Genomic DNA, 19,225 nt, shown 5'->3' with positions numbered 1-19,225 from the left:
CACCTCCCGTCACAAACCAGACAACACATAAAACACAAAATCAGTGTGCCGCACAATCACAGCCCTTAAGGCGAAATAACATATCTAACACACTAGTAATAGGTGACTCTATATTTAGGCACACTGATGTCCCACTCACTAGGCTGGACAAGGAGAAGGTTACTGTTAGCTGTCTGTCGGGAGCCAGAGTCCGCCACATAACACAAGTACTCTGCTCACTCCAGAACAAGTACAAATATGACTCTGTCATTGTTCATGTTGGTGTGAATAACCTGAGACATACCTTCTTGGACTACATGAAAAGATACAGGGAAGAGTTCTTTGACCATGTAGCCCAGGCGGGTATGACCCTGACCCTGAGTAGCATCCTGCCCTCACCAAGAATGATACCGCAGTATAAAGAAAAAATGATAAATTTCAACAATTGGCTAAGCTTCTGGTGTCATTCAAAGGGGATCCAGCATCTGTCAGCCTGGGACAACATGCTCGACAAGCCTTGTTGCTTCTCAAGAGTCGACTTGCACCTGTCACCCCTAGGCTTTCGAATATTAGCCAAGGCTCTTGTGCCCCCATAGTGCCTTTTTTAGGCAAGGCTCAAAAGTCAAACCCACCTCTGTAAACAGCACAAATAAAAAAATGAGGGTTATGCTACTCAACGCCAGGAGTTTAAATCTCAAAATGCATGTGCTCAAAGCACTCCTCAGTATGGAGAATGTTGACATTTGTACAGTAACTGAAACCTGGTTCAAGGCTCCACAGAGCACCCCAGCACTACCGGGTAACAACTCATACCACACATTTTGGCCACAGAACATGGACTGAAACACAAAAGGAGGGGGGTGTATCTATATTCAAGGATACCTACACCTCCAGGTTAGTGGTGCAGCATGTTACCTCTGATATCATCCATGTGCAACTAACATCGGGCAAATCTGCAATACAAATTGTGGCCTGCTACAGATCACCCTCCATGACCCAGGACCACCAGTTCGTCTTTCTGGAGACACTGGAAAACATGAAGGTCCTACCAGACACCCTGATATTGGGCAATTTAAATCACTCTACTGTTAACTGGGAAAACTACTCAAGTACAAACTCCCAGGTCCAGCGTTTCCTGGAATTTATCAACTAGAATGCCCTGGATCAGCTGGTAAACTCCCCTACCAGAGGTGAAAACATATTGGACCTGGTCATCACCAAGATGGGTGACAGGTGTTCTGCACCGGAGGTCAACCCGTCACTGGTTAGATCAGACCATAAACTAATCACTCTGGATGTCCACACCACACCACCACCCCCAACCTAGGAAACCACAGTGAAAAACTTTTCTATAGCAAACTTCACCTTACTTAAGACAGAGGTGGTAAGTTTCACAGCCCCCACGCTAAAGGATAACAGTGTCCAAGATGCAGGAACCTTCACAAATGCACTCTATGAGCACCTACAAGGATGCATGGATTGTGCCATCCCTAGCAAAACCAAGACTCACTCCCCTAAGAGAAGGAAACCAGTCTGGTGGACCCCTGCCATAAACAGGCTATACAATAGAATGAGGAAACTAGTTCAGAAAAAAAGCAAATCCCAAGAAGGAAAGACATCTCTGATCAGTATCAGTAATAAACTAAGGTCCCTCATAAAATCATCCAAGGATAACTTCAAAAGAAAAATGGCCAAGGATTCGAAAGAAAACCACAAAGCCTTCTTTAGCTATGTCAATAATCTAAGTGGCAACTCACAGGTATGCTCAGAGCTAGTGCAAAATAGCACAAAATATACTGAACCTACTGATATTTCCAACATCATGGCAGATAGATTCAGTGCAAACTTCACCCCACTCTCACCCCCAAATGGGCCCACAACAATACCAGAAAAGTGCAGTGTCCCAGAAATCACAGATGCACAGGTGAAAACAGCCCTTTCAAAAGCCAAAAGCACAGCATCAGTGGGGCCAGATGGTGTCCCAGGCTGCGCCTTGCATGAACTACAGAACAAACTAATGCCCCACCTAAAGACACTGTTCAACCTCAGCCTCTCCACAGGCTATGTGCTCATAGAATGATGCACAGCAATGGTTATTCCACTCCACAAAGGAGGACCCACAACTGACCCTGGTAACTATCGCCCCATAAGCCTGACTAGCCTGGTCTGCAAGGCTATGGAGCTCATCATCATGGACCTCATTAACAAAGGCATTGGGAACCTCCAAACACTTGACCTGACCCAGTTTGGCTTTGTTAAGGGCAGATCATGCCTACTAAACCTGTTTGACTTCTTTGAGACAGTCACCAAGGCCATAGATGAGGGGAAGGTGGTTCACACAGCCTACCTTGACTTCGCCAAGGCTTTTGACACCATTCCCCACTTGGGAATGATAGAGAAACTCACCGGCCTGAACATAAACCCCTAGGTCACGAGATGGGTTGCCGACTGGCTTACAGACAGAACTCTCATGGTCAGAATAGTGGGCTCCAGGTCCGACTCTAAGCCAGTCACAAGTGGTATCCCACAAGGCTCGGTCCTGGGACCCCTACTGTTCAGCATATACTTCTCAAAAGTACAGGCAAACACAGGAGGACTATGGCTAACCAAGTTCGCCGATGACTGCAAACTGGGAGCCATAATTGACTCTCCGACAGACATGGACATTCTCCAAAAGGGCCTTACTGAGAAGGACACCTGGTCTCAAAGTCATGGTCTCAAGATAAATGCCACAAAATGCATAGTCATCCCATTTGGGAAAACCAAAACAACCATGAATTACCACATAGGTGGCAGCCCCCTTAATACAGAAGAGGTAATAAGAGATCTGGGGACCCAGGTAGATAGTAATCTCTCCTTTGACAATCATATTGCCAAAGTAGTTAGGAAATCATTCTATGTAGCCCATCTAATTACTAAAGGGTTCACATCTGGAAATAAAGAGGTTATACTGCCCCTCTACTCGTCACTCATCAGACCCATCATAGAGTACAATGCCTCATTTGAGATGTACCACACAAGACACTTCCAACAGCTGGAAATACCACAAAAGTACTTCACCAAGAGGATTACTGGCCTCAAACATATGTCCTATGCAGCCTGACTGGAAAAACTCCTGTTGTACTCAGTGGCATATCGCTTACTCAGAGGTGTTCTCTGCCTGACTTACAAAGCCATGTCCAATTCAGAATTGATGGGCATGCTCCACCTAAAGAAATCCAAGTCACTGCAAGCCACTCACTCTAGTGAGCTAAACCTCGCCACAACAATAAATAGAACATGCTGGAGGGATAGATCCTGTCACAGAGACTCCCCATGCTTTGGAACATAATTCCTAACTACATTAGGCAGAGCCCCTCACTAACACTCTTCAAGAGAAACCTTGACGAGTAGATGGGTAACAGAAAATACACCCCTGGGATCACTTAATTGGCTTTTCTTGAAAGAGGCTCAATTAATTAATCAATGAGGCAGCCAAAGCTGACACACTCTGGTTAGGCTTATAAATGCCCTCAGGCAGATAGCCTAGTACCTACCTATGAACCTATATGTGTGTGTGTGCGCGTGTGTGCGCATGTGTGTGCGGGTGCGTGTATGCGTGCGTGTGTGCGTGTGTGTGTGTGTGTGTGTGTGTGTGTGTGTGTGTGTGTGTGTGTGTGTGTGTGTGTGTGTGGATCAAATAAATAACAAATGAAATACATTTTTGAGCTGTCCTGATACTATCTGGTATAAAGTAGCAGCTACCCTAATACTGAAATAAAGTCACACATTACCCACATTAGATAAGTTTACACAAAACATTAAAAACAATTTTTATGACTTTAGTTGAATGTACCATGTGCACTAACATGTTGTTTTTTCATTTAAAATCTGAGGACATCAATGCAAACTGGTAGCCTGTGTTGGTGAGGTAGCAGTCCCTTGAAATAACACACAGTATGTGTGCACATAAATGTAACAGGTTATAAAGATATTCATAATGCACTGTAACATTGATGGTCTACTAGTTAGAACAAGGAGCAATTAAAGATCTATGACAAATTATGTAATACAAATAATACTCAGAAATGAAGCTTCTCAATCATAACCTGCATCATCATCATCATCATCATAGGTTCATAGGTGATTACTAGGCTAATGACCACAAGTGCCTTTTTAAGCCTAGCCATACATCCCAAATCACTTACGAGTTCTGGTGCCCTTGATAAGTGTAAGCAGATGCTTGAGAAATGAAACATTTAAAGGTTGCCTGTGCTCATTAGAGACATAGGTGCCAAACCAGGTATGAATTTCTGTTCCCCATTCAGTTGTCCCAGTTGCACTTGAATTGGGTTAGGGAAGAACTCTGTTTCACATCAGTGGGGAGCCTGTTCCAGAGATGGAGTAGTATCTGGGATACATACCTGATCATCATCATCAATGCCCCCTTTTTCCATTTTCTACATGGGGTCGGGGTATCGTGTTAACTGTCGCCAACTCTCTCGATTCATTGCCACACTCCTGCCTTCTTCAACACTCATGCCTGACTGTCACAGATCTTCTCTTAAACAATCCATCCACCTCTTTGTTTGATGCCCTCATTTACTTTTACCTTCTTCCAGTTTTTCCCAAATCTTCTTAATCAGATTGCCTTCTGCTTTTCTGCATATGTCCAAACCACCGTAATCTGTATGAACAGCAGTGAGCTCAGGGCTGAACCCAGGTGCACACCCACTCCCACTGGGAACTCCTCTGTGAGACCAAACACAGTTCATACTTGAGTCATTGAGACATTGTACATAGCCTGCAATAATTCTAATAATGTTTCTGGGACTTTGAACAACCACAGTACTGCCCAAATCAGCTTCCTTGAGACCTTGTCATATGCTTTCTTCAAGTCTAAGAATGCCCATTTGGCTGTGAACTGCTCATCTCCCACCTTTCTTTCTACTACTCTACCTATCCATTTATCAATCACCTTCACCAGAACATGGAATGTGGCAGGAGTTTGATGCCTCTGTACTGCCCATAGTTGTGGATGTCCCATTTGTTCTTGTACACTGGCAAAAGTATGCTTATTCTCCTGTCATTTGGGATACACCTTTCTCTCCACACTGTTATGAGTACCCCCAGGAGCCATTTCTCCCCTCTGTCACCAAGCATCTTTATCTCTGCTGTGACCTCATCTGAGCCTGCTGCGTTCCCTCACTTCATTTTCTTTAGTGCTGTTCTTACTTCTTTTCGGATGGGCTCCTGATCTTCTCTTATCATAGGCTGTGTCAGGGGCAGTTCAGCTTCTGTGGGGTTTTCTTCATTCAAAAGCTGCAGAAAATATTCCTTCCATCTGCTTTTGATGTCCTGTTGACTGGTGAGAAGGTTGCTGGCATCCGTTAAGAAGGGTGTCTATCTTCTTTATCTTTCTGTCTTTTTGCCACCTACTGAGTTAATTTCCAGAATCTGGTAGATTGCCTCCAATCTTTTGTTCTTTGCTATTGCACCTCACTTTTTAGCCTTTTTGTTAGCCATGCAGTAGTCCTTCCTAGCCTGGGAAGCCCTTTCTTTCTTCCACTTTTTCCTGCCCTCCTTTCTTTTGATGACTTCCTAAACTTCTTCATTCCACCACCATCTTTCCTTATGTACCTTATTTCCATACCTGGGTCACACACATATCTGCTCTATAGTCCTCACGCTTGCTGTTTTGAGGCACTGCCATTCTTCTTTAACTTCACCTTTTTCCTCCTCTTCTTGGAGTGCTAGACCCTTGAGTAATTCATTTAGCTGTTGTCCTTACTCTCCAATTAACTCTTGGATCTTCAGGCTGGTCTCTGTTTACCTTAGAGCCTTCTCTGACCACTGCTTACAGCTGACTGTGGCAACCACTGATTTATGCTGTGGACCAACTGTTTCACTGGAGATGACTTTGCAATCATTGATTCTACCCTAGGGCCTTTTCTTTACCAGGAGGAAGTCTACCTGAGTTGCATGTTGACTAATCTTGCATGTGATCTTGTGACTGCCTCTTTTTCTGAAGCATGCGTTGGCTACTATCAAGCCATTTGCCAAACAGAAATCTAGAATGTCCTCTCCTTTATTCCTGTTGCCCCACCCATGTGGACCCAGGCATTCCTCATATCCTGATTTATCTGTCTCGATATATGCATTTAAATCACCTATTACCAACACCGATTCATATTGTCCATTTTTATATAGTAGTTCCTGCAACAGGTGTCTGAATGCATTCTTTTCCTCACTATCACAACCCTGCTATGGGGCATAAGCTTAGATTATGGATACTGCCCTATCATTAAACTGTATTCTGATTGGCATGAGTCTGTCTCTAATTCTGATGACATCCCCCACTGCCTTCTGAAGCTTCCTCTTACCACAATTCTCACACCATTTATAGACTGTCCTCCTCCTGAGATGTCGACTCTGGATCCCAAGCCAAGTAGTTAGCATGGGTCCCATTGTGTAGGCTGGAGTAGGCCAGGTCCTTAATCCACTTATCACTAGTAAATATCCATGCTCATTTGACAACATTAGTCAACATGACCAAATCACCTACAACCATATTTTACGCTGTCAAGTGGCTAGCCCTGCCACTGGATGCAGTCTGTGATCCATGTTCTCCTATCTTGAGGATACTGCGTACCACAGTAGATGCCAAAAGCAGTTGGTCTATACAACTCTTCATCCTATAGGGCACCATGTAGAGTTTGTGCTGCTGCCCTCAGCTCCATTCATTGGTGAGTATGATATGGAAACACTCAGCATGTTTTTTGGAGGTGGGAAGAACCCCAGAGAGACACAGGAGAACATACAAACTCCAAATATAACCTATAGCACTAACTTGGAAAATAATGTGATTGTATAAAATGTATCAGCTATTTGTATATGTAATGCATAACTCAAAAACAGAAGTGTTGCATAACTCTGATGACAAAGTGGAATGGATTTGGAGGGTTGGAGTTCCCTAAGCATTGGCAAATGACTATACAACTGTAGTGAATGTGACTATCAGACCATCTTGTGATAACTGTCTTAAGCAGACAGTTGCCATGATGTATAGACATAATGAGGGTATAATAAGAAATGATGCTCCAGTCTTAAGTATTGTTTATCTGCATGTTAGTTTGGGATATTTTTCACTGACGTACATAGGAGCCCACCAGGTGGGGGAAACTGGTCTCTATGTTTGTTTTAGAAGAACCAAATTTTCACAATGAAATAAATATATAAGCTATGTGGAAACTTTTTTAGTCTTCACAAAGATATTTGACAGGCAGCCTGACAAATGACAATATAACTCCACAGAGTGTCAGGCAAGATGCTTGGTCATCTTCTCCACTGAAAATCTAGCTTTGTGCAGACTCTGGGCTAATTCCCATGGCTGGTTCTCAATCCAATTGAGCTTCTAATATGGCTGCCTGATCCCGTCATGGAGGGATTTGAGATCCCGGTCTGAAACATTTCTACTTCTTATCACATATCAGAAGGTACTTCCTTATCAGTTTTGTTTCTGGCAATGCTGGGCATCAAACTCTTGATCTGTAAGGAACAAGTCGGCAAAAGACATGCACTACCAAGAAATGTAACACAGAGTATATCATCAAAAAACATTGGGCAGGATTCACAAAGGCTTGCACGGAGTCTAAGAGTAGTGTAAACTCCATACAGCGCTCGCGATCCAGGAACAGCCTGAAATTCCGTGTAAGAGACCAGCTAAAACGTCTCTTACACGGAGTGGGCGTGGATATGCTAATCACCTCACTTGCAGCCAAAAGGCATGCAAATGAGGTAGATTAGTGATCCACGAAGCCCAAACCAGCCTGTGTAAGAGCCGTTTTAGCTGCAGAAATGTACTCAGTTGACAACTGAGTACGTTTCTGCAAATAACACAATGGAGCCATGTCAGCTCCAAATAAAGGGTGCATATGTGTCAGGCAGCATGCCAATGGCCAAATATGTGGCCATTGGCAAGGTACCCCAATGCAAATTTGAGAAATAAATATTTTTTTTTCGGCGATCGCCGATGTTTAAATGCAGCGCAGCCCCGCGCAAACGGGCTGCGCTATATAAAACATAAAAATGAAGGTTATAAACCCAGAAATGTGGGTATTATGCAATACATGGATTTACAATGCAGGGACCAGCAGACAAAAAACAACATGGCCACCGTTTAGTGGTTGCTAAGGGGGAAGCTGAGTCTAAGACCTGTAACTAAGCATTAGTAGGCAATCTGATGTAAATGAGTGTTAGGATACTGAATCCCACTGTCACATAGCAAATGAACACATTCTGAGTAGTGTAAGAGTTACATAAGGGGGAGGAACAGAGTATGAGATAGGTGACATCACAGGGGGGAATGGCAGAAAGAAATGCAGTTCATTGGAGGTCAGTGTTACATGACAGATGTCAGACACATATCATGGAAAGAGGAGTGCCACAAGATAAGCATGGGAAAGTCAAGAAATGGAAGGTGTATACTGTTTCTTACACCAAAGTTTCTTGCTGGGCGTGCATGCGCATGTGTGCGCGCCATGAGGCACGAGTAGGGCAGTGTGTGCACGTGTAAGGCAGACTGAGCATGTGGGAGCCTGTTGGCAGATGTGTAAGACTGTTTGCGCTGGTGTGGGCGCGTTTTAACCCTAATAAGAAGATTCTAAACCGTGTAAGCATGTGTGCACGTGTGTAAGCCACTGTGAGTGTGTTTCTGCTGGTATGCGCATTGCTCCCCCCTGAGGAAAAGGAAAAAGGAAGCAACAGAATTAGAAGGAAGCTAGCAGGGAATACTGCTGGAGCTAGCAGGTGAAAACAATTAGAAGCAGGCAATTACACAGGTAGAATAGTAGCCCAGCCAAGCACTTAAAACTCTGCAAACAGCAGTGCAGGATGTTTCTCTCAAGAGACACTGCAAGACAGGAGTAATCTATTAGAAGTGAAAACTGAAAAAGCTGAACTCAGAGCAGAAATGCTAGGGGCTGCCATAGCTGTCATAAGGAGACATAGGCGACTAGCTGAGGGTGGTGACAATGCAAATGGTGCCAGACAACCCACAGTGAGGAGATGGAGAAGAGTGTACAGGCCCAGGGTCACCTACGATGGGCTACATGAGCTGGAGGTAGTGGAGCGCTATAGAGTGGACAGAGGCCTCCTGCAGCAAATTGTCGAGCTGTGCAGGCCACACCTCACACACTGAACCAACAGAGGGGAACCCATCCCAGTGGAAACCAAGGTATGTGTTGGCCTAAGAATACTAGCAACAGGTACCTTCCAGAGACCAACTGGTGATATGATGGGGATATCACAGGCATCAGCATCCAGGGTACTGCACCAGTTCCTGGATGCCATGTCAGCACATGTCGGTGATCATGTATATTTCCCCAATGCCTGTGAGGTATTGGCCAGCAATATGCGTCTCTTCCAGCAAATAGCGGAATACCCTGAGGTAGTGGGTGCAATAGACTGCACGCACATATTCATCAAAGCACCAGCCAGTGAGCGGGGTAGGGCCTACATAAACCACAAGGGCTTCCCCTCCATAAACTGCCAGGTCGTGCGTGATGCCCAGGGCATAATAATGAATGTGTGTGCTGGCTGCCCTGGGAGCTACCATGATTCCCATATCTGGCATTTAACGCAGCTGTACCAGACATTTGCCAATGGGGACATCCCACATGGACACCTAGTGGGGGATGCAGGTTATGCACTGGAGCTGTGGCTGATGACACCCATCAGAAATGCACACACACCTGAACAGGAATGCCATAATGAGGCACACGCACAAACACGTAATGTAATAGAGCGTGTGTTTGGGCTGCTCAAGTCACGGTTCCGGTGTTTGGACACATCTGGTGGAGCCTTGCAGTACTCACCAACTACATGTACCCAAATTGTCATGGTATGTGCTATGCTACATAATATGATCTTGTGAAAACAGCTGCAACAGGACCAGCATAGGGCCTGGCCAAACAGCCCCCCACCATTGCCAAGGCCATCACAGGCAGAGCGTGACTCGGAGGAGGAACAACCTGAGCCTGCCCCAGTAGGCAGAAGGAGGCTTGCCCAGTATACCCTGGCCTTGGCAAAGAGGCAACGCATAGCACATACACTGGCTCAGTAGGAACCCTGGGAATGATACCCCTCTCTGACTCACTCATATAATAACAGGGATGCCTAAAATGACATAACCTGCTCTCAAACATGTACAGGGAGTGTAGTATGTGCATCCGACAGAGGCAGCCCTGCAGTACCACCTGAGGCATGAATGTCATGTGTTAAGCAATGTAACACCATGTAGTATATGCAAACTTGATGACTCTGACTAGCATCCTACCCTCACCAAGCATGATGCCACAATATGACGATGAGATGATCAATTGCAATAATTGGCTGAAGTATTGCTGTTAGTCAAAGGGGATCCAATGTGTGCCAGCCTGGTATGACATGCTGAGCATAACATGATGCTCCACCTGCTAGGAGTGGTGTGCACCTATCAGTCCTGGCCTTATTGATACTGGCAAAGGCTGTTGTTACCCACAGCATGCCTTGAATAGGTAAGGCTAAAAACACAAACCCACCTCCATAGGTATCACAAGGGATAAGAACCTAGATGTAATGCTACCCAATGCCAGAAGTCTAAACAGCAAGATGCATGCAGTCTAAACTCCCCCAGTATGGAGAATGTTGATATCTGTCCTGTAACAGAAAACTGGGTCAAGGCTCACAACAGCACCCTAACACTACCAGGTTACACCTCATACTGTGCTGTACAGTCTCAAAACATGGAACAAGCTACAAAAGGAGGGTGACTAGCAATAATTGTCAAGGATAACCACATCCCATGTTGGTATCACAACAAGAAGCAGCATGGACTAGCCATGGTCAAGTAACAGTGGCTAAAACTGCCTCACAGTTTATAGCCTGCTACAGACTACCATCCTAACACCAGGAACTGCACTTGGCCTATGTTGGAATACATGAATATATCAAGCCCTCCAAACCACATTATATTGGGTGACTGAAAATACCCAAACATAGACTGGGAGCATTATTCTAGCTCCAACACTGTAGGACAAAGGTTCATAGAATCCATAAACCAAAATGCCCAGGAACAACGTACCACTCCCACAAGAGGGGTAAGCATACTGGATGTGATAATCAGCAACATGGGTACTGGATGGCAAGATGAGAAGTGTATCCCTCACTGGTAAGACCAGACCATAGAGTAATCACACCGGATATACACATCCTGTCCACAGTCCCTGGCCAGAAAACCACAGTGAAAAACATGTGTAAAGCAAAAGTTGCACTCCTCCAAACTGATGTGGAATCCATTAAAGGCCCTGTGCAGGTGCAAAATATGGGCCACACCTCAGAACCTGTTATACAGGCATTCCATGAACACTGCCAGGAATGCATGGATTATGCAATCCCAAATAAAACCAAGACACAATGCCATACACAGGCATCTGGCATGGTGGACTCCAGCCATTACCAAACCATGCAAGAGAATGAGGAAGCTACTACATGATAGAGCAAACATAAAAAGGGAAGTAATCTCTGATCAGTAGTATGGCAATAAAATATGTCCACTCATACAATCCACTAAGGCCAGCTACAACAAGTTGAATCTGTGAATCTTGAGGCAATGTTACACCTGCCCCATGTACACAGACAACCCTCACCTCCCCCCAAGAAATACAAATATATGTGAGAGATGCAACCATTTATCCAAACCGGAGGCTGAGCTCTCTCAACTCAGTGCTGTCAAAACTAGTCAGGAGGACAAGGTAATCACACACACCACAATCCCAGTCTCACATAGACCTATCACAACTGCAAACCAAAGACATAAACCCAGAAAAACATTCCCGGAGGCCCTAATTACAAACACACCACATCAACAGAGGCCTCCAAAGCAGACACCCAAGCAACCACTACCTCCAAACATAGCACATGCAACACATAGTACACAAAGCTGGTGTGCCAAACAGTCACAGGCCAGAAGGAGAAACAACATGCCTGATACAGTTGTAATAGGTGACTCCATAGTCAGACACACTGCTGTCCCGCTCACCAGACTGAACAAGGGAAAGGGTACAGTAAGCTGCCTGTAGGCTGCTACAATACACCACATAACACAAGTATGCAGGTCACCCCAAAGCAAGTCGAAATATGATGCAGTCATTGTCCATGCTGGTGTGAAAGACCTGAGATGTACCTCCCCGGACTACATGAAAAGAGACATAGATGAGCCCTCCGATTATTTAGTCCAGGCCGGTATGACACTGACCATGTACAGCATCCTACCCTCACCAAGAATGATGCCACAGTGCAAACACAGAATGATCAGCTTTAGCAAGTGGCGCAATTACTGGTGTCATTCCAAGGGGATCCAATGTCTGTCTGCTTGGTATGTCATGCTTGACAAGCCACGTTGCTGTGCCAGGGATGACTTGCACCTGTTACCCCTGGGCATCTGGATATTGGATAAGGCTCTTGCCACCTCCATAGAGCCTTTCGTAGGCAAGGCTGAAAAGACTAACCCACCTCCCTAGAAAACATAAGTGGAAAGAAACATAAGGGTAATGCTGCCCAATGCCCGACGTGTAAACCTCAACATGCATGCTCCCGAGGCTCTCCCCAGTATGGAGAACATCGATGTCGGTGCAGTGACAGAAACCTGAAGCAAGGCTCCTGACAGCACACCAGCACTACCAGGTTATACCTCATATCATGCATTATGGCCCCAAAACCTGGACCAAAACATAAAAGGAGGGGGAGTACCCATATTCAACACAGACACCCACACGTCCAGGTAACTGACAATGCATGAAGCATCGGAGACCACTCATGTGCAACTAACCATAGGCAAAACTGCTGTACAGTCTGTAGCATGCTACAGACCACACTCTCACACACAGGAACCCCACTCAGCCATCCTGAAGACAATGGACAGTATGAATGTCTCACCAAATACCAAACAATGTACTAACAAATTACCACATAGGTGGTAATCCATTATGTACGGAAGGAGTAATCAGGGACCTAGGGACACAAGTGGACAGTAACCTGTCATGTGACACTCACATTGCCAATGTGGCTAGGAAGACTGTCTATATTGGACACCGTATCATGAAAGGATTCACATCTACGTCATCAGAGGTCATTGTGCCCCTATACTGTTCTCTTATCAGACCCATAATCTAGTACAATGCCTCATTTGGGATGTACCTTACCAGACACCTGCAGCAGTTAGAAAGACCTCAAAGGTACCTCACCAAGAGGATAAAGGGTCACAAATATATGTCATATGCTGCCTGGATGTAGACACCCCAGCTGTATGCAGTCAAATACTGCCTATGCAGAGGCGTTGTATGCCTGTTGTACAAGGCGATGTCCAACACAGGAGTAATGGACATGCTCCATCCCAGAAAACCCAAATCCATCGGAGCTGTGAGAGTGACAGATGTCAACCTCAACACATAATGAAATAGGATGTGCTGGAGGGACAGATACATATCCCAGAGGCTCCCTACACCCTGGAACGGAATCCCATTCCATGTTAGGCAGAGCCCCTCACTGACTCTCTTCAACAGGAATCTTGCCAAGTGGATGGATGATCATAGATGTACAATGGGGGTCTTCACTGTGTCACGTCCAGACAGAGGCACAGTAAAGTAAATCATAAATGGCCATAATATTCACATAGCAAGGGGTGGCGAAAGCCACACACACTCTGGCTAGGCTTATAAATACCCTAGGGTGGATAGCCTAGTATGAACCTATGAACCCATGAAGATACAAATTGTACAGGACACTAAGGATAATCACAAGGCTTTCCTAACTGATGGTAGGAACCTTGTTGGGAATTCACAGATATGCTCTGAATCACTCAACTATTACAAACAACATACCAAACACACACACATATTGCCAACATCCAACCTGACAGGTGCAGTGCAACCCCCCCCCCCCAAAATGCAAAATATCTATCCCAGCAGACTGCTGGCCCCCTGTCATTGCAGATGCTGAGGTAACAGCCAGCATCTACAAAGCAAAACACAGCATCAATGGTATGAGATGGTGTCCTGGGCTGAGTCTAACATGGATTCCAAGAAGAATTGAATGCCAAATAACACTACTGCTCAATGTCAGCCTTACCACAGGATATGTACCCAAAGAGCAGTGTACAACAACAGTGGTCCTTCTCCACAAAGGTGTTACCTGAATGGAAACTGCAAACTACCACCCCAGAATCCTGACAAGCTTGGTCTGCAAAGCTATGGAAAGGATCAGCATGTACCTCAGACATAAAGATATAGGGGACCTACTGACACTGGACCCTACCCAGTGTGGCTTTCTTAAGTGCAGACCCTGCCCCTTAAACATGTTTGACTCATTTGAAACAGTCATTACGGTCATTGATGAGGGGAATGTGGTCCACACAGCCTAGCTGGACCTTGCAAAAGGCTTTCATACAATACCCCACATGTTCATTATAGATAAGCTCACCAGCTTAAATATAAACCCCTATGTCAGTAGAGGGGTTGCAAACCAGACCAAGGACAGAACTGACATGGTCAGAAATGCTGCAGCCATGTCAGACTACAAACCAGATATAACTGGCATCCCACAAGGCTTGGTCCTGGGACCTCCCTTGTTTGGTATATATGTCCCATAGGTACAGGCCAACATGGAAGGACTGTGTCTGAACAAGTTTGCAGAGGACTACAAACTGGTCACCATATCTGACCCTCCAGCTGACACAAGCATCCCACAAAAGGGCCAGATAGAAGCAGACAACTGGTGCCATAGCCATGTCAGCAAGCTAATTGCATAAAAGTGTATAGTCAACCCCTGTGGATATACAGTAAGTGCCCACCAATTACCACATAGGTGTTAACCCATTAAGTACTTAACATGTAATAAGAGACCTGGGGACATAAGTTGATAGATATCCTGCTTTGGACAAGCATGTGGCTGTAGTGGTTACAGAAACATACCATATACCCACCTAATCATGAAGGTTGTCAGATCTAGTTCAGGGGAGGTCATTGTGGCTCTGCAGTCATCCTTCATCAGCGTCACAATTGACTACAATGGCACCTGTGGGATGTACCTCAGCAGACACCTCCATCAATTGGAAAGACTCCACAAGCACCTCACCAGGAGTATCAAAGAGCTTGAACAGATGCCATGTGTTGCCTGATTAAACAAACTGCAGCTCCACACACTGCCATACTGCCCACCCAGAGGCAAGCTGTGCCTGATGTATAAAGCCATATCCAAGCTGGAATCAATGAACATGCTGCACCTTGTACAATCTGAATGGCAGTGAGCTATGCACATGAGAGACCTGAACCCCAGCACTGACATACATAGGACAAGCTGTACTGAATGATCCATAACACAGAAGCCACCCCCACTCTTGAGTAAACTCCCAGTACAGGTTAGCCAGAGAGTCACTCATCGACTCTCCTCAAGAGGACTCTTGATGAGTGGATGGGAGATGGTAGGTTTACCCTGGGTATCACTGTTATGTCACGGGTAGATGGACGCACAGTATACTAACCATGACATATGTCATGGCAAACTCCAGTTACAATGTGTGTCAAACGACAAACACACTCTCTGACTAGCATTAGAAATGGCCTAGGGCACATCGCTAGTGTTTGCCAATGTCCACCTATGTTGTGGAATGCACTACCAATGTTGGACAAGCCTGGTTTAAGTAGTCCATATCTGAACATAATGCAACATGGTCATATGTGCACAACTGGCCCCTAACCAGTCTGTTGTGCTCACTATGAAAATGTAAAGCAGTGATAGGACTAAAGCCCAGGATACTGTCCACCACAGTGAAAGTACTGAACCAGTACACTATACGGTACTACAGTGTTAGGTCAGTATGAAAGGATGTTGACAACTGTATGCAAAGTATCCCATGCAAACCCTGCAGGCACAGTATAATCCCTGTTGTGTTCAGACACAAAGCAGTTGGACAGTAAGTACACAACATGACACACAACACACAACCATAAACGTGAGATATTGTTGAAGTTCACACTCATCCACAAATGTGGTGGACTGCAGAGTTCAACATATGGAAAGCTCACACTGGGCATGCTCACACACTTTGATAAATGAGACATATGTCAGACAACATGCCATGGAAAGCCTGAACTGTGCATGCTCACACACTTATGCCATATCTCATTTTAGCAGTTGGCCACACATATCTGGTATTTGTACATGTTATTCCAGGAGCCAACCACATTACAGCAATCTGCCCAGTGCACACAGTTAAATGACTACAGAGACATAAGTGATATAGTGGATCCCTCTCATATTCAAACATCTTCCACAGAAACACAAGTTGTTCATAGAAACAAGGAATGCTATGACAATAAAGACCTGCAAACATTAGACTATCAGCAACAAATATTGTGCATCTGACAATTAAACATATGGGTGTAGAGGTCAATACTAGGCTGTTTGCCCTAGGGAATGAAAGCTTAGCCAGAGTGTGCTTGGCGTCTGCCACTGCAGTACAGTAGGCTACTGTGCCACTGTAAAGTAGGTCACATAAAGCACCGTTTGAGGCTAGTGTGCTGTGCCTCTGTCAAGCAGGGACACAGTGGAGATCCCAGGGGTTGAATTTGCTATGCCACATCTATGTTGTTGGTGTGTGCTGGAAGAGGGTTGCTGAGGACCTCTAACAGTAAGTGGGCATCAATAACAGACTGAGGGGAGCCTTATCTGCCATGTCTGGATAATTTTACTGTCAACACTTTGTCGTGATGATTATGAGGGATTGAAGTGTCGTGCCAATACTGTTCAGAGATGTCCTCCCTCTGTGGGCTACTGCTCTGCAATGTATTAGCTCACTCCGTCTGTTGGACAGCTCATATATGGCTGGTGTACACCTGACAGGTGTCCTGTTGTGGAGGAGTCATGGGTATATTTGGGATAGCATGATCAATGCAAACCTTCCACATGCTCATAGAATGCAATTGTCAAGAATTATGCAGAGTTGCCTGTATACTCCCCCAGCATGGGTCCTTTGAAGTCTTCCACCCCAGTCTTCACAAGTGTAAAGTCTGCTTTTGATAAATACACTTTGTTTGCAGTGACAACCTTTCCTGGGGGTGGGGATGGGATATAGATGTCCAGGGAAAGGTGGGTATGGTCAGATAACAATGGTGGTCTACCTCTGGTGTGGAACAGTGAGTACCCATGTTGCAGATGGTCAGGTGCAATATGTATTCCCTCTTGTGGCTTTGGTGAGTGGTCCTGCCATAGCACATGGACTCACAAATTGTAGTGGCTGTAGGGTGATGTTGTAGAGGCCTGAGTAGTTCCCACACACAATATACCTGTACCTGACATTAACAACTGGAATGGTGTATGTGAACACCTTCATATCTTGGCACTGTTCCCAGGGAAGCAAAGTGTGTGTCCTGGATGTGGGAGGGATGGTCCAAACTGGTTGTGTTGTGTGTTACAGGTCTTGTGGTCACAAAGCATGGTATAGAACATAACCTGCCAGTGCTGATGTGCATATCTGACCCTGAAGTAGGTGGCTGCAAATGCATATACAGGTAGTAATAGATGTACATACCTCTGTATAAATAATGATGTCAGCACCCTATAAATACTGCAGGTGCAAAACAGATGCCTAGTAATTCGGATAGTGTGCTCTGCTAATGCGTCTCTTTCAAGTGTCATAATATAGTTAGGTAGGGGTTTGAATTCTGCAAATGCTCAGTGTGTGTGTGAACAGGGTTGGTGTGTGTGCAATTCTGTCTGAGAGAAATGTCCCTTTTGGCAACTAGAAGAACACACTACAGGATGCACATTCCCCTTTCTAAACACTGATGATGTCAGCACCCTATAAGTACAGCAAAAGAAGGGAAACTTCCCAGTAATGCGAATAGTGTGCTCTGCTAATACGTCCGTCTTGAGTGTTGTAACATAGTTAGTTAGGGGTTTGAATCCTGCAAATGCTCAGTGTGTGTGCAATTCTGTGTGAAAGAAATGTCCCTTTTGGCAACTAGGACAACACACTACAGGATGTACATTCCCCTTTCTAAACACTGATGATGTCAGCACCCTATAAGTACAGCAGGAGAAGGGAAATCTCCCAGTAATGCGAATAGCGCATTCTGCTAATACGTCCGTCTTGAGTGTCATAACAGAGTTAGGTAGGGGTTTGAACCCTGCAAATGCTCAGTATGTGTGTTTCGGTGAGGGGGGTGAGTGTGTGTGCAATTCTGTGTGAGAGAAATGTCCCTTTTGGCAACTAGGACAACATACTACAGGATTCACATTCTCCTTTCTAAACACTGATGATGTCAGCACCCTATAAGTATAGCCAGAGAAAAAAACCTTCCCAGTAATGCAAATAGCGTGCTCGGCTACTGCGTCTCGTACTAGTGTCATAACATAGTTAAGTAGGGATTTGAATCGTGTAAATGGCAAGTGTGGGGGGGTGAAAGTAGAGTGTGTGCAATTACGTGCGAAAGAACTGACCCTTTTGGCAACCAGTACAACACACCAGCTGCTGCATATTCCAATCTCTACACAGAGATGATGTCAGCACCCTATAATTACAGCAGAAGAGGGCAAATCTCCCAGTAATGCAAATATCATGCTCTGCTACTGTGTCTCTCACTACTGTCATAGCACAGTTAGTTATGGCTTTGAATTCCACAAATTCCACGTGTGTTTTGTCACACAGAATGCCCATGTGTGTGGGTTGTTGTTCACAATAATGCATGACATCGATTAAACCAGTAATGGCAATGCACACAGATGATGTATGTGTGTGCCAAATACACATATATACCTGTGACCTTCAATAGTTCCCATGTCTGACGCCTGCCACATGTGAATACATGGTATTTGCACTGGATAACATTATGACTGTGGTTTTCTGTGCTGGTGCTGCATGTGGTATGTGTATATACAGTGTGAGTTGTATATGGTATCATCCTAGTGGCAAGGGATACACATCTGGTCTGGGGCATATAGTCTACATGTTGTTGATGAACAGGTGCTGCATGTTTTCACCTGTTGTGGGAGTGGTAACAAGTTGTTCCATAGCAATGCAGTGACTACATGCTAGGAACCTTTCAGCTAGGGTGTTGTACCTACAGTAATTCATCAGCATTCAGTAATACTTCAGCAGTCTTGGTGAGGGTATGATGCCAACCAAGGTCAGGTTCATACCAGCCTGTGCCACATGCTCAAAGAGCCCTTC

The sequence above is a fragment of the Protopterus annectens genome, chromosome 3.part0 (assembly GCF_019279795.1).
Source record: "Protopterus annectens isolate FY-2018-M chromosome 3.part0, PAN1.0, whole genome shotgun sequence".
NCBI lineage: Eukaryota > Metazoa > Chordata > Ceratodontiformes > Protopteridae > Protopterus > Protopterus annectens.
This window is presented reverse-complemented; position numbering follows the sequence as displayed.